The sequence below is a fragment of the Magnolia sinica genome, chromosome 3, assembly GCF_029962835.1.
Source record: "Magnolia sinica isolate HGM2019 chromosome 3, MsV1, whole genome shotgun sequence".
Lineage (NCBI taxonomy): Eukaryota > Viridiplantae > Streptophyta > Magnoliopsida > Magnoliales > Magnoliaceae > Magnolia > Magnolia sinica.
This window is the reverse complement of record NC_080575.1, coordinates 112,467,508-112,486,442: the sequence shown is the minus strand read 5'-3', so window position 1 is coordinate 112,486,442 and position 18,935 is coordinate 112,467,508. Positions and strand designations below refer to the sequence as shown.

The 18,935-nt window shown below is 38.7% G+C and overlaps 1 non-coding gene and 1 pseudogene across 1 annotated transcript; one reads left to right on the top strand and one right to left on the bottom strand.

The window, feature by feature from the left end:
* Positions 1–13,266: 13,266 nt before the first annotated feature.
* LOC131241570 (small nucleolar RNA R71) lies at positions 13,267–13,373 on the bottom strand. Its single transcript, XR_009169130.1, has one exon. It is a non-coding gene; the product is annotated as a small nucleolar RNA R71 (small nucleolar RNA).
* A 1,174-nt stretch (positions 13,374–14,547) lies between these two features.
* Positions 14,548–18,254, top strand: LOC131239082 (uncharacterized; annotated as a pseudogene).
* The last annotated feature ends 681 nt before the right edge of the window (positions 18,255–18,935 follow it).

Sequence of the window (18,935 nt, the reverse complement as noted above, 5' to 3'; positions counted from 1 at the left end):
TGCTCATATCGGCGAAAGATAACTGACCATCCAAAAGATATGCCACTTGCATTACAGATTAAGGAATAATATAACTGTTGTTCGTTGTCCACTCCTCCAATTTAAAAATGAAGAATTGTGGAACCATGATCATTATGTGGATTATGTTCCAATGGCCATTTCTTACCAAAGCATGCCATTTTTATTGATCCAATGATTGATATTATGATACACAGAAAAAAAAAATCTGATGGAAAGATCCCAGCCATGAAATCTTTGGACTTTTCTCTTGACTGGTGCTCAAATGGGTATATGTGTGTGTGTGTGTGTGTGTGTGTGTGTGTGTGATACATATAAAATTAGAAATTACTTATATTTCTGATGTGACAGGATCCAGGTACCTAACAAGCCAAGATCATTCGTCTTTCGTAAACCTAGAAAATAATATAAGCTCAGTTAATACAAGCTTGTGAAGGCTTATTTACACCTAGAGATGAATCAAGCTACGTACACATAATCACACGACCAAGCTTAAACAAGAACAATTTGAATTTTGTGTAAAAAAACTCTCGTGGACAAAAAAAACAACGGCAATAAGTGACAAATAATGTACTATAAAAAAAATTATAAGAGATAGTAGCTTACCGATTTGAACAAACATTAAATGTCTTTTCATAAGCCCTATATATACCCTTAAACCTATAAGAATGATTTAGAAAGCCTTAATACACGTCTCTCTCCCAAATCCCAATTACACGTGATATATAAAGTGTTAAAATCGGAATAGGAATCAACTTACACACTTATGCAATTCTGTGCACATTTTTTTATGCGACCTTCGATGGCATCAACACCCATCAAGGATCTGTCAATGTCATCGAATTCCTTCAATGCCATCGAACAACAACGCTAAAACATTACAGCAACCAACATGGAATTTTTTGGATTTTCTTGATAGAATTGAGCATCTGTCGATGGCATCAACATTGCTCGATGTCATCGAGCGGTCTATTAATGGCATTAACAAACCCCTATTACTGAAAGATTTAAGTCATCAATAACAATCTCCACCATGTCTTAAATTTTCATTCATCATAGCCCTTTTATCAATTCTCACCTCTAATTCCACCTTTCATAATAACTCCATCATCTCTTCTCGTGTACACTCCGTCTTCCATTTATGCCTTCGCCAAGCCTAGAGAAGCTACACATAACTTAAAATTTTCTGTGGAAAATATTTTTGTAAGCATGTCAACCGGATTCACACTTGTATTAATCTTCTCCAAAGTCATGCCTCATTCCTCAAGCACTTGTCGGATAAAATGATAACACACATCAATATGTTTAGTACATGATTAATAAACGGAGTTTTTAGCCAAATTAATCACACTTTTACTTTTAAAATTAACTGACACAATCTCCCGTTGAAGCCCCAACTGATTTATCATCCCCATCAACCAAACATCTTCTTTGAATGCTTCTGTCACTGTCATATACTTAGCTTCCGTTGTGGAAAGAGCCACCACAAACTGAAGCTTTGATATCCAACTGATCACCCGACCCGCTAATACAAATAGTAATCGGATGTTGACCCTCTATTATCCATACTGCCCGCATAATCGAAATCCATAGTCTACTAACTTGGCCCATTATTTTTCAAATGTTAAGACGTAGTCCTGCCTATATTAAATATATTGAAGTAGCTATTTCACTGCCTCTCAATGTCGCTTGCCCGGGTTGAACATGTATCTGCTAACAACACCCACCGCATGTGAAATATCTAGTCTTATATATATCATGGCATATATAAATCTGTCAACCGCACTCGAATAAGGCACACGAGAGATATCATGTTTTTCTTCATCTGTTTTATGATACTGCTCAGATGATATCTTAAAATGAGCCGTGTGAGGAATGTTGACCTACTTTGCCTTGTCCATCACGTACTTCATCAATACCTTTTCAGGGTATTCTACCTAAGATAAACACAGTCTGCTCCTCTTCATATACATATGTGTGTGAATGCCGAGAACCCTTTTTGCAGCCTCCAAACCTTTCATATCAAATGTCTTTGATAATTGAGTCTTCAGTATGTCGATCTCAGACATGTTATCACTGGTGATAAGCATATCATCAATATACAATATTAAGATAATGAACTTCTTATTACTCAGTGTCTTTTAATAGACACAATAATCATAATCACTCTTCGTAAACCTTTAACTCATTATGAAAGAATCAAATTTCTTATATATACCACTGTGTATGTGACTGTTTCAAGCCTTACAACGACATCTTCAACATGCAAGGTTTGTTCTTTACTCCTTTGTTTCGAAACCTTCTAGTTGTTTCATATAAATATATTCTTCCAATTCTCCATACGAGAAAGTAGTTTTCATATTCATCTATTCCAATTCGAAATTGTATTGGGCAACCATTGCCAATACAAATCTGATAGATTATTGCTTTACCATCCGCGTAAATATCTTAGTGAAGTCCACACCTTCTCTTTAAGCATATATATTCGCTACCAATATTGTCTTGTACTTATCATGTTTCTTCTTAAAGATTCACTTGCACCTAATTAAATACTTAAATTGCCTCACCATTACGATAATATCCTGAAATTATAGCATTCTCATACCCTAAATCTCTCACCAACATCTCGTGAAAAACACATCGGGCATCAACCACGTGTCCAAATCTCTCATACAAATGAATCAAAGCAGCATCCACAAAGAAATCAGATCCTAAGCCCAATTTAAAAACCAAATAGTGTACTTTCCTCTAATATTCCAAATCCTTACCAGCTTTCAAAACCATGGGAAAAGTTTTATATATATATATGTATATATATATATATATATATATATATATAATCTAGCCAAAAACATCCGGCGATGATCAAATTTCAGGTAAAGATATTCTATTTGAGAATTTGATTGAACGAAAGGCAGCTGTGGTGGGCATTACCAAGTTTGGCATAAAAGGTAATAAGCTTGGTAGAAGCCAGATACGAGGAAGACATAGTCCCATAGAGGCGCTTGGCAAGATGGGTTTCTCTAAGAGAGGAAGGGAAGGAAGAGGATAGAGATCTGAAGGAAACGGATTGGCTACTCCCTTGTCACAAGCCAATGGTGGGTGGTAAGTGCTCTGTGGGCCCCACCCTGATGTATATATTTCATTCATGTTGTCCATCTATTTTTCTAGATCATTTTATAGCATGAGATAAAAAATGAGGTATATCCCAATCTCAAGGGGAACACATTATAAGAAACAGTGTTGAATGAACGTTAACCATTAAAAACTTTTTGGGAGCCATAAAAGTTTTGGATAAAGCTGATCTTTGTTTTTTCCTTCATCTGGGTCTATATGACCTATTCAATAGATTAGATGTCAAATAAATAGTATAGTGGGCCTTAGGAGGATTTTAATGGTGGATATCAAATCACTACTATTTCCTGTGGTACGGTCCACCTGAGATTTATGTACCTCTCATTTTTTGGGATCAAGCCCTAAAATGATTTGTAAAAATGGATGAAACACATACATCATAGTGGATTCCACAGAGCACCTGTAACACCCCAGATTTTCTATACTCAGGTGTTACTATAGAGATCTAAATAACTTTATACATGTACGAGAACACACGTAATTTAGACCACACACCTCAATCCACCCATCGTCAATAACAAACCCCTAATCATCAAACCCGCCAATCATCGAGTCGCAATGACTAAGATTTATAATCCACACTAAACCCTCTAAGTAAACCAGATGACCAGCTATAAATTCTAGTCAAACTAGAAAACCCTATTGTCGATAACCTATCCTTCCAACCATTAGATCACTTAACACCACAATCTAAAATCCCAAATTTCGTACTCTAGGTACTCCAGAATGAACACAATCGTCAGGGTATTGGTGGCATAATCACTCAATACATCGATTATTAAGCTCGTTTCGCTCGATATAGAAATCCAGCACTGACCATCGTAATCAAATTATTAGACCATTGAACCCACCACTAATTATCCTTTAAACAAATCCCAAATAACGTACCCAATTCCCTTTGAATTGGACAATTTAGGCATGGGTTGTTACAACTACAAATAAGCTTTTGTATTTGTTCGGTCATATCACATTGGCACACGCGCTACATGTATAGTGCAAAGGCGCAGCTATGTGGTTGGCAATCCTTCACGTATACCATGGATGTGTCGTACCCAACTCCCTTTGAATCGGACAATTTATACATGTTTTGTTACAATTGCAAATAAGCTTGTGTATTTGTTCCATTATGTCACATTGGCACATGCTGCATGTATAGTGTAGAGGGGTAGCCATGTGGTTGGCAAACCTTCACATATACCATGGATATGCTGTACCCAACGCCCTTTGAATTAAATAATTTAGGCATTTATCACAGCTGCAAATAAGCTTTTTTTTTGTTTGCTCAATCATGTCATATTGGCATGCGCACTGCATGTATAATGAAACGTACACGTCATCCCCAGCCAGGACCGTCCCTCTCTACCTGTTGGGTACTACTAGTACTACGACCAGTCTCTCGTACATTAGCGCACACACTGTATGTATAATGAAACGTACACGTCATCCCCTTCCAGGACCGTCCTCTTTACCTATTGGGTACTACTAGTACTACGACGAGTCTCTCACCAGGAACAAATGGAGACTCTGAAGGGCCACCGTATGATGTATTGTTTTTAATCCACATCGTCCATCCATTTTTTTCATATCATTTTAAGATAGAAGCCCAAAAATGAGAAGATCCTAGGCTTAAATGGACCACACCACAGGAAGTAGTTGGGTGACTGTTGATACCTTCCTAGGGCCTACCATGATGGCAATCTGTGGATGAAGGAGAAAAACAAACATCGGAATATTGATCCAAAACTACTGTGGCCCTAAGAATTTTTCAAGTAAGACACATCATAAGAAAAGGTTCCGATGTGACATCTACCATTTCTTTTGAGTAGGGCCCACTATGATCCATTCCATTCGTTTGATGTGCCTACATAGGATGAAAGAATTACCCAAAATAAGATCATGAAAATAGTCCTAACCTTTGATCGGTGAATACCTATTTTTGAAAAGGGTAATTTCATCATTTACAAAGTAATAATAATAATAATAATGTCTGATCTTGTGTTGCCAAGGAAAAGCCCTGACAAAGGAGATAGAGCCACGTACACCGTCCCTATGTCAGATCCGACCTTTGGAAGCAGTCGGACGAGATCCACACAAGCAACTAGGGCCCCATCAGCCCTAGGTTTCCAAAAACACGCCCCTAACCGACGAATTGTGGAAAGAATCTGTCCTCATTGGGGAAAGATGTATCTCAGCCGTTCGTTGACGTCTTGAGGTTCCTCTCAAGCTAATCAGGAGCGTTGGAATTAGGTTTCAACAAAAATATCCAGCTGATGAGATATGGATGAGAAATTGATGTGGTGGTGAGGTTTTTCACCTGTTTGGTGGTGGTTTTAATCAACGGCCTTCCTTGCGCCGTGAAATGGACCCCACATTACTTCTAGGCCTTATCAAGAATGCCCAAATGACCCTGATCTATGGATAAGCCGCTCAGTTAAAAAATGCCATTTTCGTTTGTCATTTTCCTTAGACTGGTAGTAAAACCCATCCTCTTTAACTTGGGTTCTCTCGATAATCCAAATCATTCAACGGATGGCCCACCCCATCTAAAGCTCATCGAGGATGATTTTAAGGATCTTTGTATGTCATCTGATGTGAGGGAGTACCCTGATGGTAGATTTCTCTCAACATCATCACGTTAAGGAGACACTGACCCCTGCTTTTAGCAGTGGACGTTTCCATAAACGGGATGGCTATAAACAGTCGGGAATTAGGGCGCTTTCAAGGTGCCTAAAGAAAGAAAGGGGAAAGCGATAGAGAGAGAGAGAGGACCCGGTGGCTGGAACAAGTTCTAGCAGCGACCCAACTCAGTCCCAACGAGAGTCAGGCTAGAATCAGATCTGCCCATCCATTTGCTGAGAGGAAGAAGGAGAGAGAAAGGGTGAGGGAGGAAGATTCCTCTGCCTCAACAGCCCCTACTTCACTCGGCAATTTGAAACCATCTCCTGGTCAGCTCAGAAATGCCTTGAGATTTACTGACTAACCCGGCGAGTCCACTCAGGTGAACTCCTAAACCTACAGACTCAATTCCCTTACCATCTCATCTCACCTCCTCTAATGCCAAACTGCACTAGGCCTCCAACTCAGTTGTGCCTAGAAGTAAGTCTGGAAATCAGCCCAACGTTCGACTGAGTCAGGTCTGAATGCTACCAGGGGACTAAGTTTTGCTCAAGGTTGCGCATCCCTGATTTTGACGAGCTCGGAACAAAGCACCTCATCTAAACCCTCTCAACAACTTAGAATGATCACTGCTCAAGTAAAACTCTACAACCAGTAGTTTAAAATGCTATCGACTCAATAATGATAGTAACTGGCTAGATTCTTCTCAACTGAGTCGGATCTAAAATAACCCTCACTTGAGAAGCTTCACTAGTTCTGGAACCCAACAACTGCTACTACAGTAGGTGGTTTTCCAAAACTCGATAATCAACTAGTTGCTAGTTGAGAATCCCAACCAAGTCAACTCAGTAGTGACTCATTGATGTATTATAATGTCCCGCTCAAGTACTGATCGCAACGGTTTGCCTTGAAGAATATTTTCCTCCAGTCAATCCCGATAACAAGGACTCTTGAACATATCTAGTAAAGATCACAAATCAGGGACAACACTCACCCAAGGTGAGGGATATCCCACATGGCTTCATCATTTCATTGAATTCTAATATAGTTGTATAAAGGCATTACAATCGTGCAAATAGTAGTTGTGTTCCTTTAATATTGAATTGAGATGAATAAACATGTGGGAACGTCTTAAATTGTGTTACTCAAATCTATCTCATATGAACATTAGCATATTCATTATACCACATTTGAAATTACTTATGGACATTCATACTCCTACTAGATGTATTAAATTTAAGAATTCCTGTTTCCATTCCATTGAATAGCTTGCTCCAATTCTTCTTATATGGACTAGATTTGTTACAATTTGATTCTAATGAAGTTTTAGGATGACACCAATAGTAACTTAGCTCTTAGTTTTCACATGTGGTGAACATGAGTTAGTACATTAAATTCCATTAATCCAAGCCCCGCAATTGATAACTATGAATTTAGCTTTATATGCTCTATGATATTTTAGTAATGATTGGATTTTAAACATAGTCCTACTAGTAATGACAAGGGTTAGGACATTTCCTTTTATCCTATTTTACAAATCAAGGTTATGTGCGGAGTGTTATCTTTCATGAGAAATGTGGGACAAATTTGTTGTTTATTTAACATGCTTGAAATGCCATATTTGTGGATCTCCTTTAGACCTCAATAAAGCAAATGGATTTATATTGAACTCATGTGTGGATGACTCATATTTTAATTAAAAGACTGTGAGCTTTGGTCATGTTTATGAAAGCATGCTTGTTAACCATATGAAGTATCCATGAGTATCATGATGCATAACATTCACGCATGACATATGAGCTTTTCGGAGTACTCAATGTAAGCCACACTCTGTTCAATTTACTGAAAGTTCTAACACTTCAGTTAAACTCACAGAGCATGTGAGCTTGTGCCACTTTGGGCACTCTTTCTTTATATGAGGCTTTTCCAGGATTAGACACTCCTCGAGCGTACTCCATATTTTTTTTCAGGAGATAACCTTGGGTGCACTCACCTGCATGGTCTTATCTGGGTGGCTAGTTCTCCTTGGATGTACCTATGAGTATTTTTCCAGGTGACTAGTTCGCATTGGGCGACCCTTTATTTTGACAGCTAGATGTGCATCCCCAGATCTGTGATTTAAGCATATATTCATACATCCATACATTTTCATTTAAATTCACATTATCCTCAATATGATTGATTTTGTCTGGTTTAAACTATTTTAGAATGACATGATATGCATGAATCCTAGTAGGAAATTCCTACCGAGTTTTCACTCACCCAATCGTGTCGTTGCACCAAATAGATGTAGGGTTGATGAACAAGTGGAGACCCATATGACGGTATTCCAGGAATAGTTGAGGTGGAGTTTGGTGAGGAAGAGTTCTATGTGAATGTTGTTGAGCCATTAGAGCTCGACTGATACTTTAGGATTTCCTTGCTTTCATATTTCACACTATGTGTTTTCTTTGAGTTGTAAAAATATTTCTCCTGTTATGGGATTTCATTTTTCTCCCATTTACATGTATTAAACTTTCTTTTATTACTCTTGATATCCCTGTCTTATGTAGTGATTGCTTTACTTCATGCTTAGAAATGTACCATTAATTAGATGCATGATGTTCCACCTTATAACGTAATACTCGAATTCTTGATGAGGAGTAACTATCCTCGGGTTTTGAGAACCAGGGTGTTACAAGATGGTATCAGAGAGAGGGTTTAGACAAGCCTTGCCTTTGGGAAACAATCTTATACAAACCTTAAATGCCTTAAGTTAGGATGTTGGAATTAGACGTTGGAACTTAAGTGAATCTCCCCTAGACTTAAGAAAATTTTGAGAACTTAGAAACCTAAAACTTAGGTCTCATTTCAAATTATTTAACCATTTGGTGGTATGAGGAATTCCCTTAGAATTTGGAAAGTCTGAGAATGTAGATAACCAAACCTAGGCTCCCTTGAAATCATTAGGTTAGCCATTCAAACTTGGTTGGAATTACTTAAGAATTATGAGAATTGTGAACATAGAGACACAAAACTTTAGGCCGCGTAGGAAAGTTCAAATTTAGTTGTTTGAATGTAGAAATTCAATTTAGATTCCCATTATGAACTATTAATTATCTGAACTCAGAAACCAAACACTAGGTCCCCTTAGGAATTATTGGAAAAGTCATTTGAATTTATTTAGAACTCCCTTAGAATTAGGGAAAATTTTGAACATAGTGACGCAAAATTTTTAGCTCCTTTGAAACTTCTAGACTTAGTTATTTGAATATTAGAAACTAAATTTAGATACCATGTGAGAATGAAGAAACCACTATGGCATACATTAGATCAAACAAGAACATTCCTTGAATTAGACATCCAATGAACATTTGTGGGGATCTAAGATCTAAACTGTTCCCATGATTTTCCTTCGCTAAAATAACATAATCACAACTCTCATAGAGCGAAATGAACTTAATCATCGTAGGAATTTCCCTACCCACCATATTAAATATTAGGTCAACTTTAAGCTCTCCATAAAATTAAAAGATCGTACTAAGAATTGTAGTTTAAATTCCTTAATACTTATCTTTAGTTAGGAGCAACACTTTGTTGAGGGTCAAATATTGCATATCAGACCCAGTTATTGCCTGGATTTATGAACATGGTACCGTTTAATATCCCATTTTAATCATGTTTGTGTTGCAAGGTGTAATTACGAGCTTAGACTGGATCGGGATGCTTAAAGCATGGATTTAACGTTCAGAATGCACCAACGCAAGGGACGGACTCCAGGGGACCAAGATCGATGAATTTACACGCCAGGGACCTGAGAAAATTGAAAAACTGGAGCTTAAGTGGCCTGAAAATCGTCCAGAATGCAAGATCACAGGGTTCCCACCATCCGTTTAACTCGAAACTTTATATTTGGCCTGAGGACAATAAACTAACCGTACATACCGAATTTCAGTCATTGGATCCCCGTGAAAGTGTCCCAATGGATAGATTAGCCTATGAATCTTGGATTTGGGGCCCACCTGAGATTTGGATATACTTCAATTTTGGTTTCAGCTCCTTAAATTGGATGGGAAACTGAATGGACGGTATGGATTCCCTAGAAAACATCAAGGTGGACCCCACTTGCAGTGCGTGTACCCCACGCTCGTTGATGAGGGTCGAATATTACATATCAGACCCCATTTATTACCTAATTTTACGTACATGATAATGTTTAACGGGGTATTTTAATTATATTTTTGTTACAAGATGAAATCAGGAGCGTTGATGGAAAAAGAGCACTACAAGCATGGATTTGATGTTCCAAAGTCACCAGAGCAAGGGACGCACTCAAGGGAACTAATACTGAAGAATTCACATGCCAGGGATCCGAGGAAATCAAGCCGTTCACGTTAAAAAGGCCCGAAAATGGTCCAGAATGCAAGATCACATGGTTCCCGCCATCCGATTGACTTGAAACTTCATGCATAGCCTGGAGGCCATAAATAAACCGTACATATTAAATTTCAACCATTGGATATCTCGAGAAGTGGCCCAACGACCAGATCAACCCTTTAATTCCTTAAGTGGGGCCCACCTGGTCCCTGGATATGGCTCATCTTTGGTATCAACGCTTTAAATTACATGAAAAATCATATGAACGGAGGAGATTCGGTGCACACATCATGATGGACCTCACATGTGCACTGCATGCACACAGTGCAGACGCACACCGGCGGTGCATCCATACGTTCAAGGTCGGTCAGCAGGCGCTGACCGACGAAATTTAAAAGAAAAAGGAAATTTCCATTTTCGGCTTCACAGAAACGGAAACAGGGACTTGCGGTCCCCTGTTGTGGGCCACCATCACGACTCGTGGGTCCAATCTGGACCGTCTATTAGACCATAATGGCCCATATTACCATCGCCTAGGTGGCGTTATTTCAGATAACAGTAGAGATCGTTTTTTAACTGTTCAAAAGCAGAATGGATGGTGGGTTTAAAACCCTGTGAGCCACCACGAATTTGATCTAGAATTGAGCATGTCCGACCGATTTTTCAATGACAATCTAATGGACGGACTGGATTTTGAAGATAATGTCAATAGTAGGCCCCACCAATGTCGCAGCGCGAACAGTGTAATCCCTGTTTACGCACGCCGGACGCTGTCCGATTTTCGCACCTGTTGTGGCCCACTACACTTGATCAGATGGAAGATCTGATCCGTCCATCATGTAGAAGACTGGAAAACGTCCTAAGGGACGGTATTTATTTGGAAATCGAGTAAGGAAAGAGGGCTGTTTTGCATCTGATCTTGGCTGCGGAAAGAGAGTCCGAACGCGGCTGCTGCTGCGACAGCGTTTCCAAAACGTCCCTCCACCGCCTAAGCTGCTATAAGAAAGAGAGAGAGAGAGAGAGCTCGTTTGGGGGAGGAAGCCAGGAAGAACAGATCCAAGAAAAAAGCAAGAGAGGGAGAGTTTTGTTGGAGAGAAGAAAAGGTTCGTTTTGAAAGGCCCGTTTGAGAGAGGTAGTTCGTTGTTTTTTGGACAGGAGAAAAAGCAGAAGGGAAAGCTCGTTTTGGAAGAGAGCCAGGGAGAGGGAAGAGAGCAAAGACATCAAATTCAAGCAAGAGGGAAGAGAGGATGGAATTTTTCTTTTATAAATATTATTTTTCCGTCTTCCTTCTTGATTCCATGAGTAGCTAAATTTCTAGCTAGGGCTGAGATGAAGCCCCTAATTTGAATGACTCTTGTAAGTGTTGATTTCATCTGAATTTGATTGGTTTGTTTCTTTCTCTACTGTGCTTAACTGAAATATCCGTACTCCTCCATTCTAAGAGCTCGACCAAAGTCTAGTTATGGACGTTGTTTGGATTACTATTCTAGGTGCTTGTGTCTGACTATGAACAGGTTCCTATAGAGGAAGAAACAGGAATCTACATCTCTCCATGCCTGACCATGGATCGAAAGATGTGATCCATATGCTTTAAGGAATTATACATTCTGTGTACCTGACCAAGGACATAGAGTGCGCTTTATTTATTTTGATATCAATCTGAATTAGAGTGAATCAACAGGTAAAACAAGGTTCATGATAATTAGGGGTGGATTCGAAAGTCCTAGTCTTCTCTTTGATTGAACTTTCCTCATTATTCTTAGTTATTTTTCCATTGATTTTTATTTAGTTTATTTAATTACTATCGCAAATATTTGTTGGATTAGTTAAGAAGAGTCTTTAATTTTGAATTGTGACGACTAGTCCTCGTGGGAACGATCTCGTAATACGTACCATATCTACATCTGATTCGTATACTTGCGAGTTTAAAATCATTTAAATCAGGTTGGTTTAAATAAAACATCAAGTTTTTGGCGCCGTGCAATGATTCGGTCCAATTGGATTTAAGATTCTCTCTTATCATAATTCATAGTCTTAGGTTTTTTTACTAACTTTCGGTTAAATTTTTTTTTTAGAAACTAACCTATTGCCTGTTTTGTAGGGACCTGACATAAACTACTAATTTGGTAATCTCTTTCCAAATTTTCTATTTTTTTTCTAATTTCTATTTTTAGAATTAAGGTTTTATTTTTATTTTTAGAAAGTTTCTATTTCTAGGCTATTTTATTTTATTTTTAGAAATTTCCTATTTTCCAATTCTAGATTCTGATTCTTCTTTCAAGTAACTTTCTATTTTCTAGTTTTAGAAATTTTTTCCCTTTTTAGAAACTAACTTAGTTTTTATTTCTAAGATTACAAACTTTCTTTTTTTTTTAGAAATTAGCCGTTGCTTAGGATTTTTTTTCCAGCATTATTTTAGTAAATTTAAGTTATTTTTGTTTTCTGTTTACAGGAATTAAGGAAGGAAGCTGCTAAATAACATTGTCTTCAAAAGGAGGAGCTCTCAAATCTACAGACATTCATCATCTCCTTTTCCGGGTTCTTCTTTCCAATTTTCATTTACATAGCTTTTTCTTGTTTTAGAATCTCATAGTTGCTAGGTCTAGTTTTATTTCTCTTAGGTTGCTTCTTAGTTTAGTTTTCTTTCTTATAGTGATAACATAGTTTATGCTAGGACGTAGATCTTTGAACATAGAACTAGCACATTTTGATCCTGAAATAGAAAGAACCTTTCATAGAAGATTTAGAAACATCCTGTTTGAAATGGCGGAAGAGAATGGAACTAAAGCTCTTAGAGATTATTCAGCTCCTGTCCAATTCAATGCGCCTTCATGTATAGTGTTGCCTGCCACCACAGCAGCACACTTTGAACTTAAACCTGGGGTCATACAACTGTTGCCATCCTTTTATGGTTCAGATAAGGAGGATCCATATCATCATGTGAAAGAATTCTTAGACATTTGCTCCACCTTTAAGTTCCAAAACTTTTCAGACAATTCGATCCGTTTGTGCCTTTTTCCTTTTTCTTTGAAGGATAAGGCGAAAGCATGGTTGAATTCTCTAGGAGTTGGGTCTATCACTACATGGGACCAACTATCTAAGAAGTTCTTAAACAAATTCTTCCCGGTTCACAAAACTAATGCTCTCCGTAGAGAAATCACGAATTTCACACAAAAAGAGGGTGAGCACTTTCATGAATGTTGGGAAAGATGGAAGGATTTACTTCTTAAATGTCCACACCATGGTTTTGAAAAGTGGCAACAGGTTCAATACTTCTATGATGGTCTGACACCCCAAAACCGTCGCATGGTTGACGCCACCAGTGGAGGGTCATTCATGACCAAAAGTGATGTTGAAGCGTGGAATTTCTTTGAAACCTTGTGTGAAAATTCCCAGCAATGGGACTACTCAAATAGAGGTGAAAGGAGTCCCCAACCACAGAAGAAAGGTGGTATATATGAGGTAGGAGTCACGCCAGATCTTTATGCCAAAATTGATAGCCTGACAAAGAAAGTGGACGCTTTAATGTTAAATAATGGACCTCCACAAACAACTCAAGTCGAGTCATGTGCTACATGTTCTAGTCCCGCCCATCCTACGCCGTCTTGTCCATCTAGTTCAGCATTTCCAGAATTTCTCCCTGAACAAGTACATGCTATGAACACCTTTCGGAGACCTGGGAATGATCCTTACTCAGACACCTACAACCCAGGGTGGGCTAGACATCCAAATTTCTCTTGGGCAAAAGGACCACAACAAGGAGGACCATCTGGAAATCCTCCTATGCAACCTTACTCCCAAGTGGGCAGTCAACAACCTCAGCAGTTCTCACAGTATCAACAAGTGCCTCCACAATCTAGGAAACCATCTCTTGAGGATACACTCAATCTTTTTATGCAAAGTTCACTTCAATTTCAAAAAGACACCCAACATACCTTACTAGCTAACCAGCAGAGTTTACATGCAAATGCGCAATCCATTGCCAAGCTGGAAGTACAGTTGGGTCAACTTGCTGTCACATTGAGTGAGAGAGAGAAGGGCAAGTTCCCTAGTCAACCTGTGGTAAATCCAAAAGGACAGTATGAGATTGGCTCTAATTCAAACCAAGAACAATATCATGGGCAAGCCAAATCAATCATTACCCTTAGGTCCGGTAAACAGATCGAGAACAAAGTAGAGATGCCTAGGGAAGAATCAAAGTCCAATACGGAAGATCAAAATGAAATGGAGAGACATACTAGTGCATCCAAAGTCCAACAACATTCTGACTCTCCAGGAACCACTCATGTGCCATCTTATGTGCCTAAAGCACCTTTTCCTCAACGTCTGGCACCGGTTAAGAAAGGAAACAACTTTAATGAGATATTGGACATGTTTAAGCAAGTCCAAATCAACATTCCGTTGCTTGATGCTATCAAGCAAGTCCCTGCTTACGCTAAGTTTCTTAAAGATTTATGCACTCAAAAGCGTAAGATGAATGTTCATAAGAAGGTCTTCCTTGCAGAGCAACTCAGCTCCATGATTCAACACAACACCCCTCCTAAATTTAGGGATCCAGGAGCTCCTACCATTTCTTGCATCATAGGAGATCATAAGATTGAAAAGGCATTGCTTGATTTAGGGGCGAGTGTCAATTTGTTACCATATTCTGTGTATGAGCAGCTAGGACTTGGTGAGCTGAAATCAACCAAAATAACACTCCAACTAGCTGATAGATCTGTCAAGGTGCCCCGTGGTATTATTGAAGATGTGCTGATCCAGGTTGATAAGTTTTATTTTCCAGTAGATTTCATTGTTCTAGATACTCAGCCTGTCCAGAATCCTACAAGTCAAATCCCGGTTATCTTAGGACGTCCATTCTTGGCCACCTCCAATGCAATCATAAATTGTAGGAATGGAGTTATGAAGTTGTCCTTTGGTAACATGAAGATCAAGCTCAACGTTTTCAATGCTGGACAACAAATGTCAGACTCGGATGATATATTTGAAGTGAATATGATTGAGAGTCTAGTGCATGACTCTTTCCTTGAATCTTCCGATGACGCTCTTGAGATTTGTTTAGCACATTTTGGCGTAGATTTTGACATAGAAAGTTCCATCCAAGAAGTCAATGCATTGCTTGACTCTAATCCAGAAATGAATACAACAAAATGGAAAGCTAGAGTGGAACCTCTTCCACCTTCTGAGTCTAAACTGGTCCCATCTATTGAGAAACCACCCAAAGTCGACCTTAAGCAATTACCTGAAACTCTCAAGTATGCATTCTTAGGACCTTCTGAAACCCTGCCTGTCATCATAGCTGCTAACCTTGATAAAGAACAGGAGGGTAAATTGCTTAATGTTCTTAGAGAACATAAGGCAGCTATTGGGTGGACAATAGCGGACATAAAGGGAATAAGCCCCACGGTGTGTATGCATCGTATTCATCTTGAAGAAAATGCAAAAACATCGCGAGAAATGCAAAGGAGGCTTAACCCTAACATGAAAGAGGTCGTTCGGGCTGAGGTGCTAAAATTATTAGATGTTGGTATCATTTACCCCATTTCTGATAGCACATGGGTCAGTCCAGTTCAAGTTGTTCCTAAAAAGTCTGGGATTACGGTGAAAAAGAATGAGGATAATGAGTTAGTACCAATGTGCATGACTACGGGTTGGCGAGTTTGTATTGATTACCGTAAACTGAACCTGGTCACAAGGAAGGATCACTTTCCTCTTCCTTTCATAGACCAGATGCTTGAGAGATTGGCGGGGCATAGCTATTATTGTTTCCTGGATGGTTATTCCGGGTATAATCAAATTCCCATTGCTCCCGAGGATCAAGAGAAAACCACATTTACATGTCCTTTTGGCACATATGCCTATCGGCGTATGCCATTTGGATTGTGTAATGCGCTGCGACCTTCCAACGATGCATGATGAGTATTTTTTCAGACATGGTTGAGCGTTTTCTTGAGATTTTCATGGATGATTTTTCAATTTTCGGCTCTTCATTTGATGAATGTTTATACCATCTATCTCTTGTCTTGGAAAGATGTGAAAAACGAACCTGGTATTGAATTGGGAAAAGTGCCATTTTATGGTTCAAAAAGGGATTGTACTCGGGCATGTTATTTCAAGTAAAGGCATTGAAGTTGATAAAGCCAAGATTGATTTAATTTCTAGTCTTCCTCCACCCAAAACGGTTAAAGAGATTAGATCATTCTTAGGGCATGTGGGATTCTACAGGAGATTCATTAAGGATATTAGCAAAATTTCTCGACCCTTATGCAATTTACTAGCTAAAGATGTTGCTTTTATCCTTAATGATGAGTGTCGGCAAGCTTTTGATAAGCTGAAGCATTTACTGACTTCTGCTCCAATCATCCAACCACCTGATTGGAGTTCACCTTTTGAGCTTATGTGTGATGCTTCGGATTATGCCGTTGGAGCCGTCCTAGGACAGAGATTGAACAAAATGCCTCAGGTCATTTATTATGCTAGTAGGACTTTAAATGATGCACAGCTCAACTACTCTACCACTGAAAAAGAATTGTTGGCGGTGGTATTTGCTCTAGACAAATTCAGGTCGTATCTCATAGGGTCAAAGGTTATAGTGTTCTCAGATCATGCAGCATTGAAATATCTTCTTTCTAAAAAAGACGCTAAACCTCGATTGATTCGGTGGATTCTCTTGCTACAAGAATTCGATATTGAAATTCGGGATAAAAAGGGTTCCGAAAATGTAGTAGCCGACCATTTGTCTAGACTTGTCTTAGAGTCCATAATGGATCTTTTGCCAATGAATGAGTCTTTCCCTGATGAACAACTTCTAACTATTTCTCAATTACCTTGGTATGCGGACATTGTAAACTATCTTGTTACAGGTCAACTTCCTTCTCATTGGACTAAACAAGATAAATCCAAATTTCTTGCTGAGGTTAAACATTTCTTTTGGGATGACCCATACTTATTCAAAATTTGTCCTGATCAGATTATTAGGAGATGTGTGCCCGAGAGTGAGTTTCATAGTATAATCTCCTTTTGTCATGATCATGCCTGTGGTGATCATTTTGGTTCAAAGAAAACAGCTGCGAAAGTCTTACAAAGTGGATTTTATTGGCCTACACTATTTCACGACACCCATGCCTTCTGCTCAACATGTGATAGATGCCAACGTACGGGTAATATTTCTCACAGGAACATGATGTCACTTACCAATATTCTCATTGTTGAAATATTTGATGTTTGGGGTATTGACTTCATGGGCCCATTTCCCCCGTCATTCGGTTATGTGCATATCCTTATGGCCGTCGACTATGTCTCTAAGTGGATTGAAGCAGTGCCATGTAAAACGAATGATCACAGAGTAGTGGTCCGTTTCTTAAAAGAAAATATCTTTTCTCGTTTTGGCACTCCTCGAGCAATTATAAGTGATGGGGGTACTCATTTTTGCAACAAACCGTTTGAATCCTTAATGAAAAAATATTCCATCACTCATAAAGTTGCAACGCCATATCATCCACAAACAAGTGGCCAAGTTGAGGTGTCAAATCGGGAGATCAAACAAATTTTAGAGAAAACGGTTCGCCCCGATCGTAAGGATTGGTCGCAACGGTTGAATGATGCTCTTTGGGCATATCGTACAGCTTTCAAAACTCCGATTGGAATGTCTCCGTACAGGCTTGTATTTGGGAAAGCCTGTCACTTACCTGTGGAATTAGAACATCATGCGTATTGGGCCATCAAAACATTTAATTTCGATTTGCACAAGGCCGGATCACACCGAAAACTTCAACTCAATGAGTTAGAGGAAATTCGAAATGAGGCATATGAGAATGCAAAAATTTATAAAGAGCAGACAAAAATCTTCCATGACAAGTCGATTCTTCGCAAGACATTTGAACCGAACCAGAAAGTATTATTGTACAATTCCAGGCTACGCCTCTTTCCTGGAAAACTACGTTCGCGGTGGTATGGTCCTTATCGAGTCGTAAAAGTATTTCCTCATGGAGCAGTTGAGATTCAAAATTTAACAGACGGGAATATCTTCAAAGTAAATGGTCAACGGCTGAAACCATATTTAGATGATTTGGTGAACAAAGATGTTGAGGAAATTTATTTGGCGGACCCAGGTTATAAAGATTGATTAATGGTCCATTCGTGTCTGGCTGAAGACGTTAAACTTAGCGCTCCTGGGAGGCAACCCATCCTTTCATTTCATTTCATTTTCCTAGTTAGTTAGTTCAATGTTTGTGGGTAACATTACTGCAAACCCTCACGAGACTACAACTCGTCCATTAGGGGTAACCTAGTGGTTTAAAGGCTTGTTGCATACGCTAAATGCAATCGAGAGCACCTGCGAAAGTGGTATAGATAGGATTTTCTTTTTGCATTTTTATCATTTTGTTTTTGTTGATTTCTCTCTTATGCTGACTCGCTCTTACATGGATATTTTTTTTTAGAAAGCTTCTAGATTCTTTCATACATGTACTATTTGTCCATCACTCCTCTTTTATTTTCGTTGTCCCATGTGCATTGCACGCTTCTTTCTTTTACATTGAGGACAATGTAGATTTTATGTTGGGGGTGGGCGATCAGGATACCTCATCAGTATTTTCTTGGTCTTGAGCACAAATTGTGAAAATTTTTAAATTTTTTTGGAACTTCTTGTGCATTTGAAGTGATTGTGAAGGATAAGGGTGATTTTAACATTGCAAGATCCAGAATGTCGATAATTTATAACTCTTGGATTCAGCCATCTGTTAGATTTCACAGTTAAGTTTAAATTGTTAACCCATGATTAGAACTTTTAAACATTGATTGAGTCATGA